Source organism: Epinephelus lanceolatus, chromosome 11 (genome assembly GCF_041903045.1).
Source record: "Epinephelus lanceolatus isolate andai-2023 chromosome 11, ASM4190304v1, whole genome shotgun sequence".
NCBI classification, from domain to species: Eukaryota; Metazoa; Chordata; class Actinopteri; order Perciformes; family Serranidae; genus Epinephelus; species Epinephelus lanceolatus.
Genome location: NC_135744.1, coordinates 30235842 through 30251480, shown reverse-complemented (window position 1 = coordinate 30251480; position 15639 = coordinate 30235842).

Here is a 15639-nt window from a genome sequence, read left to right as displayed (position 1 = left end):
TAGAAAGTAGGGCACACTGTCACAGCCCCTGAATATCAATGATCCTCTCACTGTGGATGCACCACTACTCCATGGAGTCTGACAAATGAGGGACATCATGTTGCACAATACACTATGAGGTGAATCAAGCATTGATTTTATTTACATACTCCTTATGAAGATGGGTAGACTTTCGAAGCAGATGTTGAAATTATGAAGACACGGACTGTGCGTAAAAAGAACAATGATATGCCAGGGCTGGCTCAGATAAGTTGCAGAGGAGACTTATATCACCAGCATTGTTTTTCTCCACACAGGGTGACCCTTGGAAGAGGTTTTAAGGGTGACCTCTTCTGGAGAAAAGAGGAAGTGCATGTCCGGCAGCTACTGCTCAAAAAGTCTTCATATACCCGGTGCAATTTGAAATTGTCCACATGTTTTAAACACAGGGAATTAATCTTATATTAATGGATAGAGAAGAGTGTCAGTGCTCCAGGAATATAATGCTATGGCGATGAGATATACTGTCACTAAAATGGTGCAACATGAGGGGAAACAAAAGTGAGTATCAATGGATTTTGTGACGTTTATCACGCTTTGACTTAGAGGATAATCATGCTGTAACATTTAAACTTCAATTTCCATAACTTGCAGGGCTTTGACTACAGTAAACACAAAGTAAAGGCCCAGAGTTGCCATGGAATTAGCTGTGCGCTACAAGTTGAGCTCTATTTTTAGCCTGTGTTTGTGCACATTTTTGCCAAATTGGCACCAATAAAAGCATGCCGAATTAACTATTGGCAGTTTCTGTTTGGGATGCACCCATGTATGTACGGGAAACTATCACTGGAGTGCTCTGATACTGAAGAAAACTTAAAATGTGATGATTCTCTGGTGAGTTCTGGAGTAACAAGGAGCTATTTTTTTCTTATTTCTAAGCGAATTTATGGACTCTTAATCGCAAAGTGTAAGTACCACTGAATCCAAAAAAATATGTGCAGCCTATTATGTATAATATGACTGATTTAGGACTCAGAGAAGGATTGCTGCTCACAAACTCAGAGGTAAACATGGCAGCCAAGTCAGGAGTTTTAGGTAAATCATGGAAAATGACATTGACCTAAACAAATTAAAGACTTTAAAATGAATTTGTTGGCATGATATTGGTGATGACACAATCAAGGCAGATAGAAAGGTATGTGTTTAAAGATTAAATTTATGTTGACACCAACGAGAGGTTACCCCTTTATAATGGAAGTAGGCCAGTGGTTCCCAACTGGTTCAGCCACTGGGCCCCGATTTCTCCTTAGTCATTGGTTCAAGGTTTGTCCATGTCATCCAGTTAGTTTGCTGTCTCTGTCAGGTAGCTGTCCATTAGTCACTCACCCTACAGCAGGAAAAGGCACTTAAAAATAAAAGTTCTGTGCTAGAATTTCACTGTACTTCAAAATAAAGTGTTTTTTTTACAAACCTGACATGTTCGTGAGTCACTTGCGGTCCATTCATGGTCGACCTATGACCCAATTTTGGACCATAACCTACCAGTTAGGAACCACTGGAGTAGGCTATACCGAAGGCCACATAACCATTGCTTAACATGCCATTTTCAAAGATTGTGGCAGATCATCTCACACATTTTGTGTAGTGCCCTTTGAGGAACACCAAAGAAAACACTGGTTAAAAATATAAAGCAAGTTGTGTGTCAAAAAAGTTTTTCAGTTATTCATTCAAAAGTCTAACTGGGACATTACATCACTTTAAAAAGTTTTACATGGCAAGAAAGTTTCTAGTCAAAGTTGTTCCAAACACTTTGAATTAGATTGAACTTTTTTTTTTTGGTAAATAATTCTTGGATAGTAAATACTTTGGTCATCAAAACCAATACACATGCCATAACTGGTTTTAATCTAAAGGTCCAGTGTGCAGGATTTAGGGGGAAATACTGGCACAAATAAAATATGATATAATAAGTATGTTTTCTTTAGTGTGTAATCACCTGAAACCAGGGGCCTGTTGTTCGAAACCTAGATAAGAGATTAAGCTGGGATATGTTGGTTATCCTGGCTTAATTTAGCGTTGATTTGGTTGTTCGAAAGCAGAGGCACATATGTTGCCATGGATATTTATTCTGTGCAATTAGCCTGGTCCCGACCAGGCTAACAACCAGGCTTAGTTTAGCCTGGTGCCTTATCTGTCCAGTCATCTTTCACTGCGATTGGAAATCAATGTGTTTTACCATCATTTCATGTTCTTATGTACGTATTTGCCTCATTTTTGAACAAAATACATTAAGCCTACAATAATAAAAAAAAACATTTAACATTTAAAACATTATTTTTGTCATAGCTCAAACATACTTTGACCTGCACATATCTTTACCAATAAAAAGGATTAATTGTTGGTATAAACATACAAGTAGGTGTATTTGGCATTAACACAATTAGTGGTTATTAGTTAGTGGTATCATAGCTGTATGACCTTCCCAAATTATATTCCCAGTTAACTGGACCAATAACTCCAGTGTACTTTACATCAATAAATGAAAACATGAAGATGATACCACAATGTTCTTTGACCTCATTTTATTTAAATGAAAAATACTGTAATCAGTCACTGTCTGCTTTGAGCTGTGGAGAGAGAGAGAAATAATATTGATTAATACATTGCATCACAGTCACGCTTACAATGTGCATTAAAATGACTTACTTCTTTCTGTAGTTTCTTAATTTCCAAGTCCAGTTTCCTTAAGGTCTTTCTTTTGTCTGTCAAGCTCCATGTCCTGAAGCTTTCTCTTTTCACACTGGAGCTTGACATCTGCCGGTGCTCTCTGCTCCCTCAGATGACTTGCTTTTATCTTAAGCAATTTATACTTTTTATAAAAACAAAACATGAATACAATCCTGATATAAGCAGCTATTTAATGAAACTGCAAAAAGCAGCTATTTTAACAAAACACCTTATAAAGGCAGCTATTTTAACAACAACAACAACAAAAACTCATTAAAAGGCAGCTGTTTGGGGGCATCGGTGGCTTATTGGCAGAGCAGGCGCCCCATGTATAAGGCTATTGCCGCAGTGGCCTGGGTTCGAATCCTGCCAGTAGCCCTTTGCCTCATGTCATCCCCCCCCCCCCCCCATGCTTACCTGTCCTCTCCATTAAAGGCAAAAAAGGCAGCTATTTTAACAAAAAAACCTTATTAAGGCAACTATTTTAACTAAAAACGTGCTAAAAAAAAGTATAATAATGTGATCAGTCACTGTCTGATTGGAGCTGGGGAGGGAAAGAGAGAAAAAACATTGATTAATACATTGCGTCATGCTTACAATGTGCATTAAAATCACTTACTTCTTTCTCTAGTTTCTTAATTTCTAAGTCCAATTTCCTTTAGGTTTTTCTTTTAATTTGTCAATTTGTCTTACACTGCAAGACAATCCAAAGTCAGACAGTCCACATAACACCAATGGTTGATTAATGAATGAATAAAATGATTGATTCCATGTTAAGTATACTGGAATAATGTACCTTGTATGAAGAGGGCACCAGGATGGACTTAGGGGAATTTGTCCAGCCTCGCTTTTCCACTTATCCTGGATTGTTTAATTCTACTTTCGAACAACAAGCCCCAGGAATCATGTTTTTGGTGTTAACCTTAGATGGAGCTGTTTATATCTACATACAGAGCGGGTCCTCTTCCAAGAAGTCCACCATGTTGTTTCTACAGTAGCCCAGAAGGACAAACCAAACAGGGCCTTTCGCATTTTTTCTGTCATTCTCCTACACACTTGGCACATGGGAGAAGTTTCAGTTGGTTGCTGTCTGCAATATCGCTGCTAGATGCAGGGGCGTAAATATAGACAGTGCAGTCGGGCGGTTGCACTGGGGCCCATGAGGTGAGGGGCCCATAGAGAGAGCGGACCCTCCAACAATATGTAGGGCAGAAATTGGGACCTCGTGAGTAATTCAGATTGCCAAGAACTCTCATTAAATAAGAATAGTGCAATTTGCTGTAGGCTAAAAAAACAGGCAAATCCCTCCCCATCATGGTTTTATTTTCTTTCTTTTTTTTGTAAAATAGTAGCAACCTATAACAAAATTTGTCACAAAAATATTCTTATTCAATACAAACTATTAATGGGTCATTACAAAAACTATAAATTAAATGGATAATTCCTTATTTTCTTATTATTGTCATATGCATATATGCGATGATAATTTCTGGGTGATATACTGTATATGTTAGTGTTATCTAATGTCAAGTCTCCCTCTGATCATGTGACGATAAGATTATATGGAAACTAGTTCGGGCGCATAAATAGCAGCTAGCATGCACTTGGGCCCATCATAATGGCGTGCACTGGGGCCCGTTGGAACTACCTTACGCCACTGGCTAGATGCCACTAAATCCTACACACTAAACCTTTAATAGTACATTAGTATATGATTTCTGAATGCAGAAAATGCCTATAGCCTGTGTATTATAGTATTCTTTGAGAAAATATACTTGAGTATATTTTGTATGCTTAAGTTGTCACAACACTAATCAGTTTTGTCTTGCTGTCCTTTCATTTTTCTTATGTTTTCTCCTCCATCACAGAAAAATTATTGTAGGAGTGATGGCTAATCTTAACCCGGCCTCGCTTATGTAACTCTCTAATTAGGAGACCAAAATAGCAGGATATGAAAAAAACAATCTCATATCTCCAATCATTAAAGAGAGCAACATGATTCACACTTTCTGAAGAATCCAGTTGGATTTTGTAGCGATGAACTTTGGATGTTGTTTAATGTTGTTGCTCTTTATCTGCACCACATTCGCATTATAAAGGCGAGCAGGGAGAGAGGGAGAGAGATGGGGGAAACAGATGTATCTCCTCTGAGACTGGCTAATCCACTGTCTTCTTCCAGACAACCATGATAAGGTCATTAATGAATAAATTATCCAATGAATGAATTATTGATGAGACCATGTTGGCTGTTGTGTATCCTTGAGTGTATGCTCTGGTATTTGGCATACTATAACCGAAAGTTTGCACAATTAATGACACAAAATTAGTGAAGCATGTGCTGAACATCTCAAAAGAAGCAATACGGGAAACAAAAATCTGTCGCTTCTTTTCAGTACATGGGGTCGACAGCTGGAGCTTGTTAGATGTAAAGTCTGTCTTTGAGTAAAATGTTGCTGCAGACTGCATTGGATAATAAACCCAGACTGAAATCTATATCCCTACAGACGTGGTAGACATGATGATGACACTATATTTGCAGTATATTTCATATGTACATTAACTTCCCAAGGTCCCTGATCACCTTTGTTACTTTCTTTGTTACTTTCATGGCAAACAGGTTGAGCATGACTATGAGGAATGCATTATAGATGTGTCAAGTCATGGAGTTCAGTGTTCTTGGTGGTGTAAATGAGAAGTACAGTGGAACCCTGTGAGGTCATTTCAAGCCCTATAGGTTTGGAAGCATTGCCACTTTTTATATACACCAGTATGGAAATCTTCTGAGACAAAAAAGCTGGATATTTGAATCAAGATTCAGGGTTAGCGTAATGCAATGTGGACAAGGGCATAATGTTTTGGTTGGAGATCTACTGAAAAGACAAGGATGAAAAAGCCACTGAACAGGTGAGCATGTACTGTACTGCATAAGTAATTGCTTTGCTGCAGTGCGTAACATAACTGATTCGTTCCAGCACTTGATGGAGCCCTTTCTCCCAGCAGAAAGGGCAGATTTGTGGCACTAAAAGCACAAGTGCAACTAATAACATCAGTGATGGCCCCACTCCTTTTAGGTGAACCACATCAGTAATCCAGCGAGCACAATACGAGGACCCTGGAACAAGAATAGCTAATAGAAATTCAGCCATGGCTCGTGTTACATCTTTTTTTTTGACAAGTCAATATGCCACGAGAAAGGTCTATCGCACGTTGTAACAGAACTGGAACCCTCTCTCAGGCTCGTTGGCCCCCGTGCCTCACCTAAAAACACTTTAGCTCATTAAGTTTGTCCCTCTCGTGTATCACTATTATTTGAGTCACAGAGCTAAGCAACCGATTTTCAAAAAAAATAATACCCAGCTATCTTTGCAAAACCCAGAAGGTCGTTTTATAACACTTAGTGCTTTTCTGAAGGTATTTTAAGAATCCTCAGACTCCTGTAACCCCTGGATGAAAAACTATTCAGTCTCTCGCACGAAAAAAATAAATTGGATTCACATAGCCAGAAACGACATAATTCCTTTCTTGTTTCCCCAAAAAGGTTTAATTTTGGTTCAAGATGTACAAATTGACCACGCATATGTGTCATTCCTAACTACCATCTTTGTTCACATTTAAAAAGAGAGGTGCAATTAAAGACACAGGTTTGAAATTTTTCTTATCATCCAGCGAGCCGATTATGTTTTCATTCAGATGTTAACAAGAGTGTTTAAGGATCCTAAAAATATCTTCAAAACATCGTTAAGTCATGTTAAATGACCTTCAGTGTTTTTCGGAGATTGCCAGGTTATTATTTTTGAGAAAATTGGATGCTTAGCGCTGTGAGCAGCCCAGTCACCAATATAAAACGTTGGCATTGTACCTTTCTGCCAACCACAGATATGTTACATTTCTATGTTTCATACCAACATTTTGTAAGTGGCATAGCTCTGACTACATGTATATGAGCTGAGGGTTCTCATCAGGAGTGGATGATGTGAGACTTATAAGACGTCTGCCAAGACAGCTGGAGACTGCAGTTTGAGACAAACAAGCAACAGGAGCAGTATTTAACTTTACAGGAACACGTCGGGACATTTTCAGCCATGTTTGTGGCGACAAAACTGGGTACAGTAAAACTTCAATTAGTAGCCCGGGCTATTGTTTGCTTATATCACTGAAATCAACGGGCCTATATTTTGGACAGGTGTCTAAATGGGACAGGCCTTTAATTCCTTTCACACAAAACTGTTCAGCAAAGATCAGGAAATACAGTCAAATTGTTTATGTAAACCAGTATGAATATTACTTGTTTTAAAATTAGACTGAAGATAATATATCAGTTATGAATCATTCATTTGATCTAGCTAGAGAGAGTAAGCCATGGTACTTGAGGATTTTGGCACCTGGCACACTGACACAACTTCATCCTGTTAAAACAATACTCACAACTTGGCTTCATTTTTATGAAAAAACCCTTTGATTCATTTGATCTGAGGATCCTCATGGACTGAAGGAATATGAGTAACTCATAGGGTAATCGAGGAAAGGGCACATAATTTGAGGTAGCCAGCACACCGCTTTTATACAAATGAAGAACAAACCAGACCAGGCGTCTAATTGAGACAGGTGTTTATTTGTCAAAATGTGTAGCCACACTGGGCTAGTAAAAGTGACTGGGCTGTTAATTGAAGTTTGATGGTATTTTAAACCAAAACATGATGTTTTCCTAACATTCATTAAACATTTTTGTGTCTGACCTAACCATGAAAACTGAAATGTAAAGTTTCAACATATCCCGTACTTATGAAACATACAAATTTAACATATTCGGGGTCGTCGGTGGCTTAGTGGTAGAGCAGGCACCCCATGCGCAAGGCTGTTGCCGCAGCGGCCCGGGCTCGAATCCAGCCTGTGGCCCTTTGCTGCATGTCGTCCCCCCTCTCTCTCCCCCCCTCACACTCACCTGTCCTGTCCATTAGAGGCAAAATGCCCTAAAAAATATCTTTAAATTTTTTTATTTTTTTAACATATTCGTGGTTTGCAGAAATGTACAATGACAACATTTAGGGAGCGATCACACCAGTATGAATATTACTTGTTTTAAAATTAGACTGAAGATAATATATCAGTTATGAATCATTCATTTGATCTAGCTAGAGAGAGTAAGCCATGGTACTTGAGGATTTTGGCACCTGGCACACTGACACAACTTCATCCTGTTAAAACAATACTCACAACTTGGCTTCATTTTTATGAAAAAACCCTTTGATTCATTTGATCTGAGGATCCTCATGGACTGAAGGAATATGAGTAACTCATAGGGTAATCGAGGAAAGGGCACATAATTTGAGGTAGCCAGCACACCGCTTTTATACAAATGAAGAACAAACCAGACCAGGCGTCTAATTGAGACAGGTGTTTATTTGTCAAAATGTGTAGCCACACTGGGCTAGTAAAAGTGACTGGGCTGTTAATTGAAGTTTGATGGTATTTTAAACCAAAACATGATGTTTTCCTAACATTCATTAAACATTTTTGTGTCTGACCTAACCATGAAAACTGAAATGTAAAGTTTCAACATATCCCGTACTTATGAAACATACAAATTTAACATATTCGGGGTCGTCGGTGGCTTAGTGGTAGAGCAGGCACCCCATGCGCAAGGCTGTTGCCGCAGCGGCCCGGGCTCGAATCCAGCCTGTGGCCCTTTGCTGCATGTCGTCCCCCCTCTCTCTCCCCCCCTCACACTCACCTGTCCTGTCCATTAGAGGCAAAATGCCCTAAAAAATATCTTTAAATTTTTTTATTTTTTTAACATATTCGTGGTTTGCAGAAATGTACAATGACAACATTTAGGGAGCGATCACACCGAGATGAAACACTAGAAACGCGACGCCAGTAAAACCATTGTTTTCCTATGATACAGCGTGTCTGACCGGTGTTCAAGCGTATTTTTAGACGGGCGTTTTTCCGGCGTCTTTTTAGACACACGTTTTTGTAGACGCTTCTTTTTAGACGCACGTAGACACTGAAAAGTTAAAATATTTTCATATATGATCACCCCTTTAGTCTGGTGCAGGGATAGGCAACTAGGCTCTAGAGCTGCATTTGGCTTTCAGGTAGTGGCTCCCTTTCAAGTCAAGTCAAGTCAAATCAAGTCAAGTCAGGTCAAATCAAATCAAATCAAATCATCTCACCAACCATATAACAGTCATACAGGTAAAACGAAATAGTGTTTGCAGGGGGTCGTTCCAACGCTAAATTAATAAATACTAATACCATAGAATAGACATCAATAAAATACAACAAAACCGTAACTATACAATAAATCACAAACTAAAAGTCCAGTATGATGCTCACACATCACACATCAGCAGTGACCATTTTCAGAAAAAATGACAATTGGCATATTCTGGGATGGTCAACACTCACAGAAAAGTCTTTCGCTTCGACTCCCTGACAGGCTGCTGCGACTGTGTGCGCTGCCATGACAACCCTGTGGCTTTGACAAAAGATAATATGGAAAATGTTTGTTTGTTTGTTTCTTTACATTTTAATTTTCCTATTGTATTGCCTGGCACCTTTTCCCATAAATTTCGTTGATGGGCGAATTAAGATTTACTAGGCTGTGTTACTTACATTATAAGGCTCAAATATGTTTTGCGGCTCCACACAGATTTATTTATTTATTTAGGCCAAAAATGGCTCTTTTGATTGTAAAGGTTGCCAACCCCTGGTCTGGCGGATGGGTTGCTTTGACTCACATGTACAGTAGTGGTAATATATGAGGGGCACAAACTGGGGCTAGTGTAGAGTGTGTCATGTTTCTAGTTAGTGATCGTTTGTAGGCTGGCAGCGGCAACTCGGGGGTATTTTAAGATGAAGGTTTTTAAGGATGATTTAATGAAATTTTGGTATGTTATTAAATTAGCATGATTTTATTTTGTACACATAATTAAAATATCATGTAAACAAAACACACAATGTGCTACATATCTTAAATGTTTTACAAAACCAATACTATTTTGATATGTGAGACAGATGGAGCCAGCCCGACATGTACAGCTGGTGATACTGCACTGACAAAACATTTAGTGTTACTCCTGTTTATTTTAAAGTGGCCTTTAATTCTGTTGATGCCATTTTAAGAGTGCCTCAGCTTTACACTTTTATGTTAAATTTAAACCTGTAATAGCTGATTGTTTTTAGCAGTTTTAGGGCAGTGGAAACAAGCTGTGAACACAGCTGACATATTACCACCTTTTAAATTCACAAGACAAACCCGTCAAAAAACAGTTCCTTATATACACATTTAGAAGTTACAGAACAGCAGGATCATTTATTTGGAGTTGCGTCTCTAGACACCTGATAAATAAAGCCAAATATTGATTGTCTTTTAGCTCCGTCTCTACTGACTCCTGAGGGAAAAATCTGGCTCTTTAGCTGTTAAATGCTCCGCTAAGTTCACCAGCTTGTTGCTAACTGTGTCTGTCTGCAGGTTGGTAATTGGATGTGAGCTCATTCAATAATTTCTCCTATACATAGCTTCAAACATAGAGTACATTCTTATCTCACAGCTTCTGAGGCTGTATCGCTTATGCGCTGAGTGAAACGTCTAAACGTACTACGCTTTGATTTTAAGGCCATCACATAGTAAATTCTGGTTGTGTTGTGCATCTGGTTATGCAGTAATGCAACTTGACAGATTTGATATCTTTGGAAATCTTGAGATCTGGAGGAGAATTTTTAATAAAGTTCTGAGGGTTTAAACAATGCTTGGCTTCATAATAATTGACTCACCAGGGGGTTGAGGGTCCATGGGGCTGGAGAGATTGAGCCATACTCAATCATTGTCACGTATACTGACAACAAAATTTCAGATGCTGCTAACAAGCAGATGTGTTTGTACACTGCTCACTGTTCTCTCTGGTGTACACATTTTCCGGGATGGCCTTGCAAACCCGATAGCCATCAGGGCCACATACTGTACGTAAGCTTTTCCATCAAACTGAATACCCTGTTTCATCTCAGCTGGGTTATTCATGGCCGCTACCACAGTTCAGGAGCGCCGTGTTCCAGCACAGTCAAAGAGCAGAGTCCTTGATCCCAAATCATGACCCCTGTCAAAGAACCACCTCCTTCATCCCTGGTGACAGTCTGCCAGACCAAAGGGAGTGTTACTACAAACCGATGTCTCTCGCCATTTGGATAATGAAAATAAAGAACTGTGACACATCAGAGTATGTTTCAAATACATTTTCTATTGGAACATTTTGTTCCCGTCCATCCTTTATCTCCAAAATGGCAATTTTCCTGTGACTAAGACAAAAGAGGCTTGTTTAAACCACTGCACACGTCTGGGTTCATCCAGAGGGGGTTTTGAAAGGGATTCATAAGAGCAAAGATGGTCTAATCTTCTTAGCCCATAAGGAGTGTGTAATCCTTAAAACATGACAATGACCAATATTGAGGTTATGAGATTTTAGCAGGATAACATTTTTTTTCCGCATGTGCTCTTTCTTTCAGAATGATACATAGGCACTCCTTTTTAATCTTTAAAACATTAATAAGCTACTTTGTGGGGTCCTTTGAGGATTGTCCTGTGCAATTCCACCAGTGTTAGAGTAACAGAGTGAAGGCGAGAGGGAATATGACCTGCTTGTTGAAAGTATTTAGTCCCAAGATTGCAGAGGATCTAAGTAAAGGAGCCAATCAGAAAATCGTGTCTAATGCCCTCAGAGTGGGGACTTAAAGTCTTTTAGTCTATTATCGAGTCTCATTTTCAGCAAATAAGTGAGTGGGGAGAGATTTTTACACCTGTGTTCAATGCAAATAATGCTTCGAAAAAGTAGTTTTCTTGATTTCTTCACAGTAAACTGGTTTATTCTGCTTTGCTTTGAAGGTCCAGTGTGTAAGATTTAGTGGCATCTAGTGGTGAGGACTGCAGATTGCAATAAGATGAAACGTCCCCCAGTTCGAATTCCTTCTGTGTTCATTGTTCGGGAGGTTTTTACCAGGAGCTCGATTATCCACAGAGGTCTCTTCCTCTCAGAAAAACCAGCGTACCAGGTGATTAAAACCAGTAAAAACACAGAATAAAGCAGTTTCATGTTACAAATAAGTATTCTTTCCGATACCGTTTGGCTCGTCACAGATGGGCTGCTTGCTCAGGTAGCTAAGATGTTCATGATGTTTCTACCAAGAGCCAAATTATTCTCAAATGTCTCCTCCTCTCCACAATAAACAAATCTGGTGATTTAAACCGTTAAAATTAGAATCAGAATCCAAAATACTTTATTGATCCCCGAGGGGAAATTGTGATTCGTTACAGTAGCTTAGATGTAAGGAATAGAGAATTATATGAAGTAAGAATAAGAGTGTGAAATAGAAGTATGTAAATATAAAGCAATAAAATAAAAATAGAGATAGAAATGAAAAAGTACATAACAAAAACAGAATGTGCATTATACTATAGTTTTTAACACTAGTATTTAAGATATAAAAATATTTAAAAAATAATATATATTGTTTAACTACAATATATGCATCAATAGAATGAACAAGAATAGAATAAGTAAACATAAGAAATATGTACAGTTATGTGCATGATAAAGTCGTATATTGGAAAATATTGCACAGTTGAATATTCACCCCGTAGATAATTATGAATTATAAATTCAGAAGGTGAAAACAGTCCAGATGCCAGTCTGTTGAGTCAGAGCGGCTGACACTTTTGAGTGTGGAGTTGTACAGGTGTATGGCCACAGGCAGAAATTACTTCCTGTGGCGCTCTGTGGTGCATCTTGGGGGAATGAGTCTGTCACCGCAAAACCACAGATTAAAACAGTTTCACGTTACAAATCAGTGCTTTTTTCTGACACTCTCATTGTGGAGGGGCTGCCAACTATGGTGGTCGACGTGAAAGTGTGAATAGCCCGAACTAGAGCCAGTGAATAGTTTGTCCGTTGTGGGCTGATGTAGAAACATGGCAGTGCAACATGGTGATCTCCGTGGACCAGGAGCCGCTACCTATGTAGATATAAACAGCTCATTCTAAGGTCACTAAAACACATAGATTTTTATCTTTAGGTATTTATACACTAAGAAAATATACTTAGTATATTATATTCTACCAATATATCCCCCTAAATCCTAGACACTGGAGTAATGTCAAGAAAATTTTCAATGGGAGATTTTTTTTTTTTGAGGACTGAATATAAGCCCTAAAAGAAGTGATATATAAATTATAATTTTGTTTAGGATCATCATAATAATATGGTAGCCATGAGGCTGTTGTGTCTGCACTGCTGTCCTTGTTTGAAAAACAATCATAAACAGCAAAATCACTCAGAAACTGACAGTTAATGACAGAAGAGACTTTTATTCAATCTAAGTCAGCTCATTAGTGTCTTAATCAAATGTTTCTTCTCTGTAAAATTTGATCTGTGCACTGAAATAATATGAAATTGCTTAATTGACGTATTGCATGTAAAGAGACAGCAAGTTGCTGTGCTGTGCCAGCTCTGTAATCATTTTCTTTCCGTCTCTCATCTCTATCACGCTCTCTCTCACACACACATACACACAAATACGGACAGACACGCAGGAGCGCACGTGGATGCACACCCACACACACAGCCATCTTAATGATGACTCACATCCGTCTGTGAAAACAGGAAGTTATTACCTGTGTTCCTATCACTGTCTGAGGTCATCAACAACTATGCTTTCCTATTGTTCCTAATAGCAGAGCCAGAGATTTTGAAGCGGAGTCATACCATCTTAAATTCAAACCTTTGGACTTTTATGCTTTTATTTTTAACTCCTAACAACTGTGATGTCATTTTCATCCAGGCCTCGGCTGAATTATCAGTCATTTAAACGATAACAGCTGATGGTAGGCACTTGTCAAACCAAATCTAACCGCAACCATTATGCGGAAGAAAAATTGCAGAGAAACAAACTGCATTTTTTCCAGTAGGCACTGATCAAACCCCCTCTGACAAATGTCACCTCCGCTGCTCTCTCTCTGCCTGATCCTTACTGAGTCCCAGTCCCCTCTGAAGCTCCAGCACTCTGATCATCAGCCCACACAAGACACTGGCACTACCTCCACACATCTCTACAAAGGTACAACAGAACAGAGAGGAAAACGACTGCCTGCCCGCAAGTACTGCACCTCCACTGGAGGTGAGGGAGGGGAAAGAGAAAGATGAGGTGGAGGAGAGAGAGAGCGAGGGGTGAACAATGTAAGTGCTTTTACCCAATCACCAACCAGATCCCAGTTAAGACCTCTCTTTCTGCTGAAGAAGTCTTTTGTGGAATCATGACAAAGCTGCAGAAGCAAGCCTTTGTCTGAAAACAAAGAGGAGTGTGTTTGTGTGCATGAGAGAGCCTGCCATTGTAGTTGTGTGCGTCTGTGTGTGTGTGTGTGTGTGTGTGTGCGCGTGTGAACCCAAGTGTGCGCACACCCGAGAGCAAGATAGCATGTGTTAGCTTGAGAAATTGCTTCTCTGAGTGTGAGGAAAGTGTGTAACAGATGCAAGCGTTGTGTGCAAGTGTGTGTTTGACAGAGTGTGTGTGTGTGTGTGATTGTCTCCTTTATTTCCTTTGTGCCGAAGATTGGGTTGTGTGTGTGTGTGTGTGTGTGGGGGGGGTGGAGAGATGGCCTCTGCTCATCTGTAAGATCCTCGAATGATCTCACGTGTGAACGTTCACGTGTGCCAAATGTGAAACACACGCACATAGCCAGAATATGTCACTCTGACATTACCCCCACCTTGCCACCCCTGTCAAGGGTCAGCATCTCAAGAAAAACAGGGAGCGAGACATCAAAGAGACTGGCGTCACTGCCTATATGAAGGCACACTCAGATAGAGGAATCAGCCTCGCTGATATAGTCGGTTTGCTAATGGGAATCCTACCCAGCAGATGTGTCCTGTTGGAGGAACACACTGGAGTGTGAAACAAGCTTATGTACACATACAGGTAGTGAACCGGTAGCCATGGTCTATGCAACCACCAGGGGATACTGTGGGTGTGACAGTGAGTATGTGTGTATGTGAAAGACTGGGTGGACCTGTGAGTCAAAGAGTCTCAGATGAGAACATGACATTAAAATGATTTAAAGGAAACCATCCAGACACAGTTGAGCATGCAGGACTGAAGCTAATTGCAATCATAGATACTTCAATGTACTGTATGGGCATGTGTGCTGCTGGTTTTCAGCCTGAAGGAAACAAATCAAATTGTGCAAACAGAAGCAATAAGACTGCAACTCCTTTTCCATGCCATTAAAAGACATACAGCACAGTTTTATGGTAATATATTCCGCATTAGGGCCCGTAAGAAATCGGAATAATGCTTTGCAAAACAGAGGGCATGATGAGGAGGAAGAAGAGGAGAGACGAGCTAAGAAGGTGTGTGTGAAAAGTGCAAATAATTGCGGGGAAGGAAAAGAGAGGTGAGGACATTGGAAAAAGAGGAGGAGAGGTGAGAAAGCGATACAAGACAAGATGAGTGTCAGGAGAGCAATGCTGTGATGCTTAATGAGGAAACAAAGGTACCAGAGTTAAACCAGGGACAGCAATAAGTGGGACAGATGGATGGCTTCTGAATATATAAACAGCCTCCGTCTGGAAGCCAGACTCCCTAAACTGCTTGAACTCAATCTGAATTGCCCCTGAACTGCACCCGCAATATGCCCGCCAGTATTAGTTGCTGCTCCCTCTTTTTGCAGCCTCTATATTTAGCTCCTCTCCTCCCAGAGACATTAAATATTAAAAACACATTTAATAAAAACAATAAAAAAAAAAAGAAAACAAAAAACAGTTGTTTAGATGGTGCTGTGCTCTGCATGAACCATAGATTGTACACAGTCTATGAACCCATGCATGGATGGCTCCATGTTATTCTGCTTCAGCAGCCTACCAGAAAGTTCCCGAGTGCGCATGC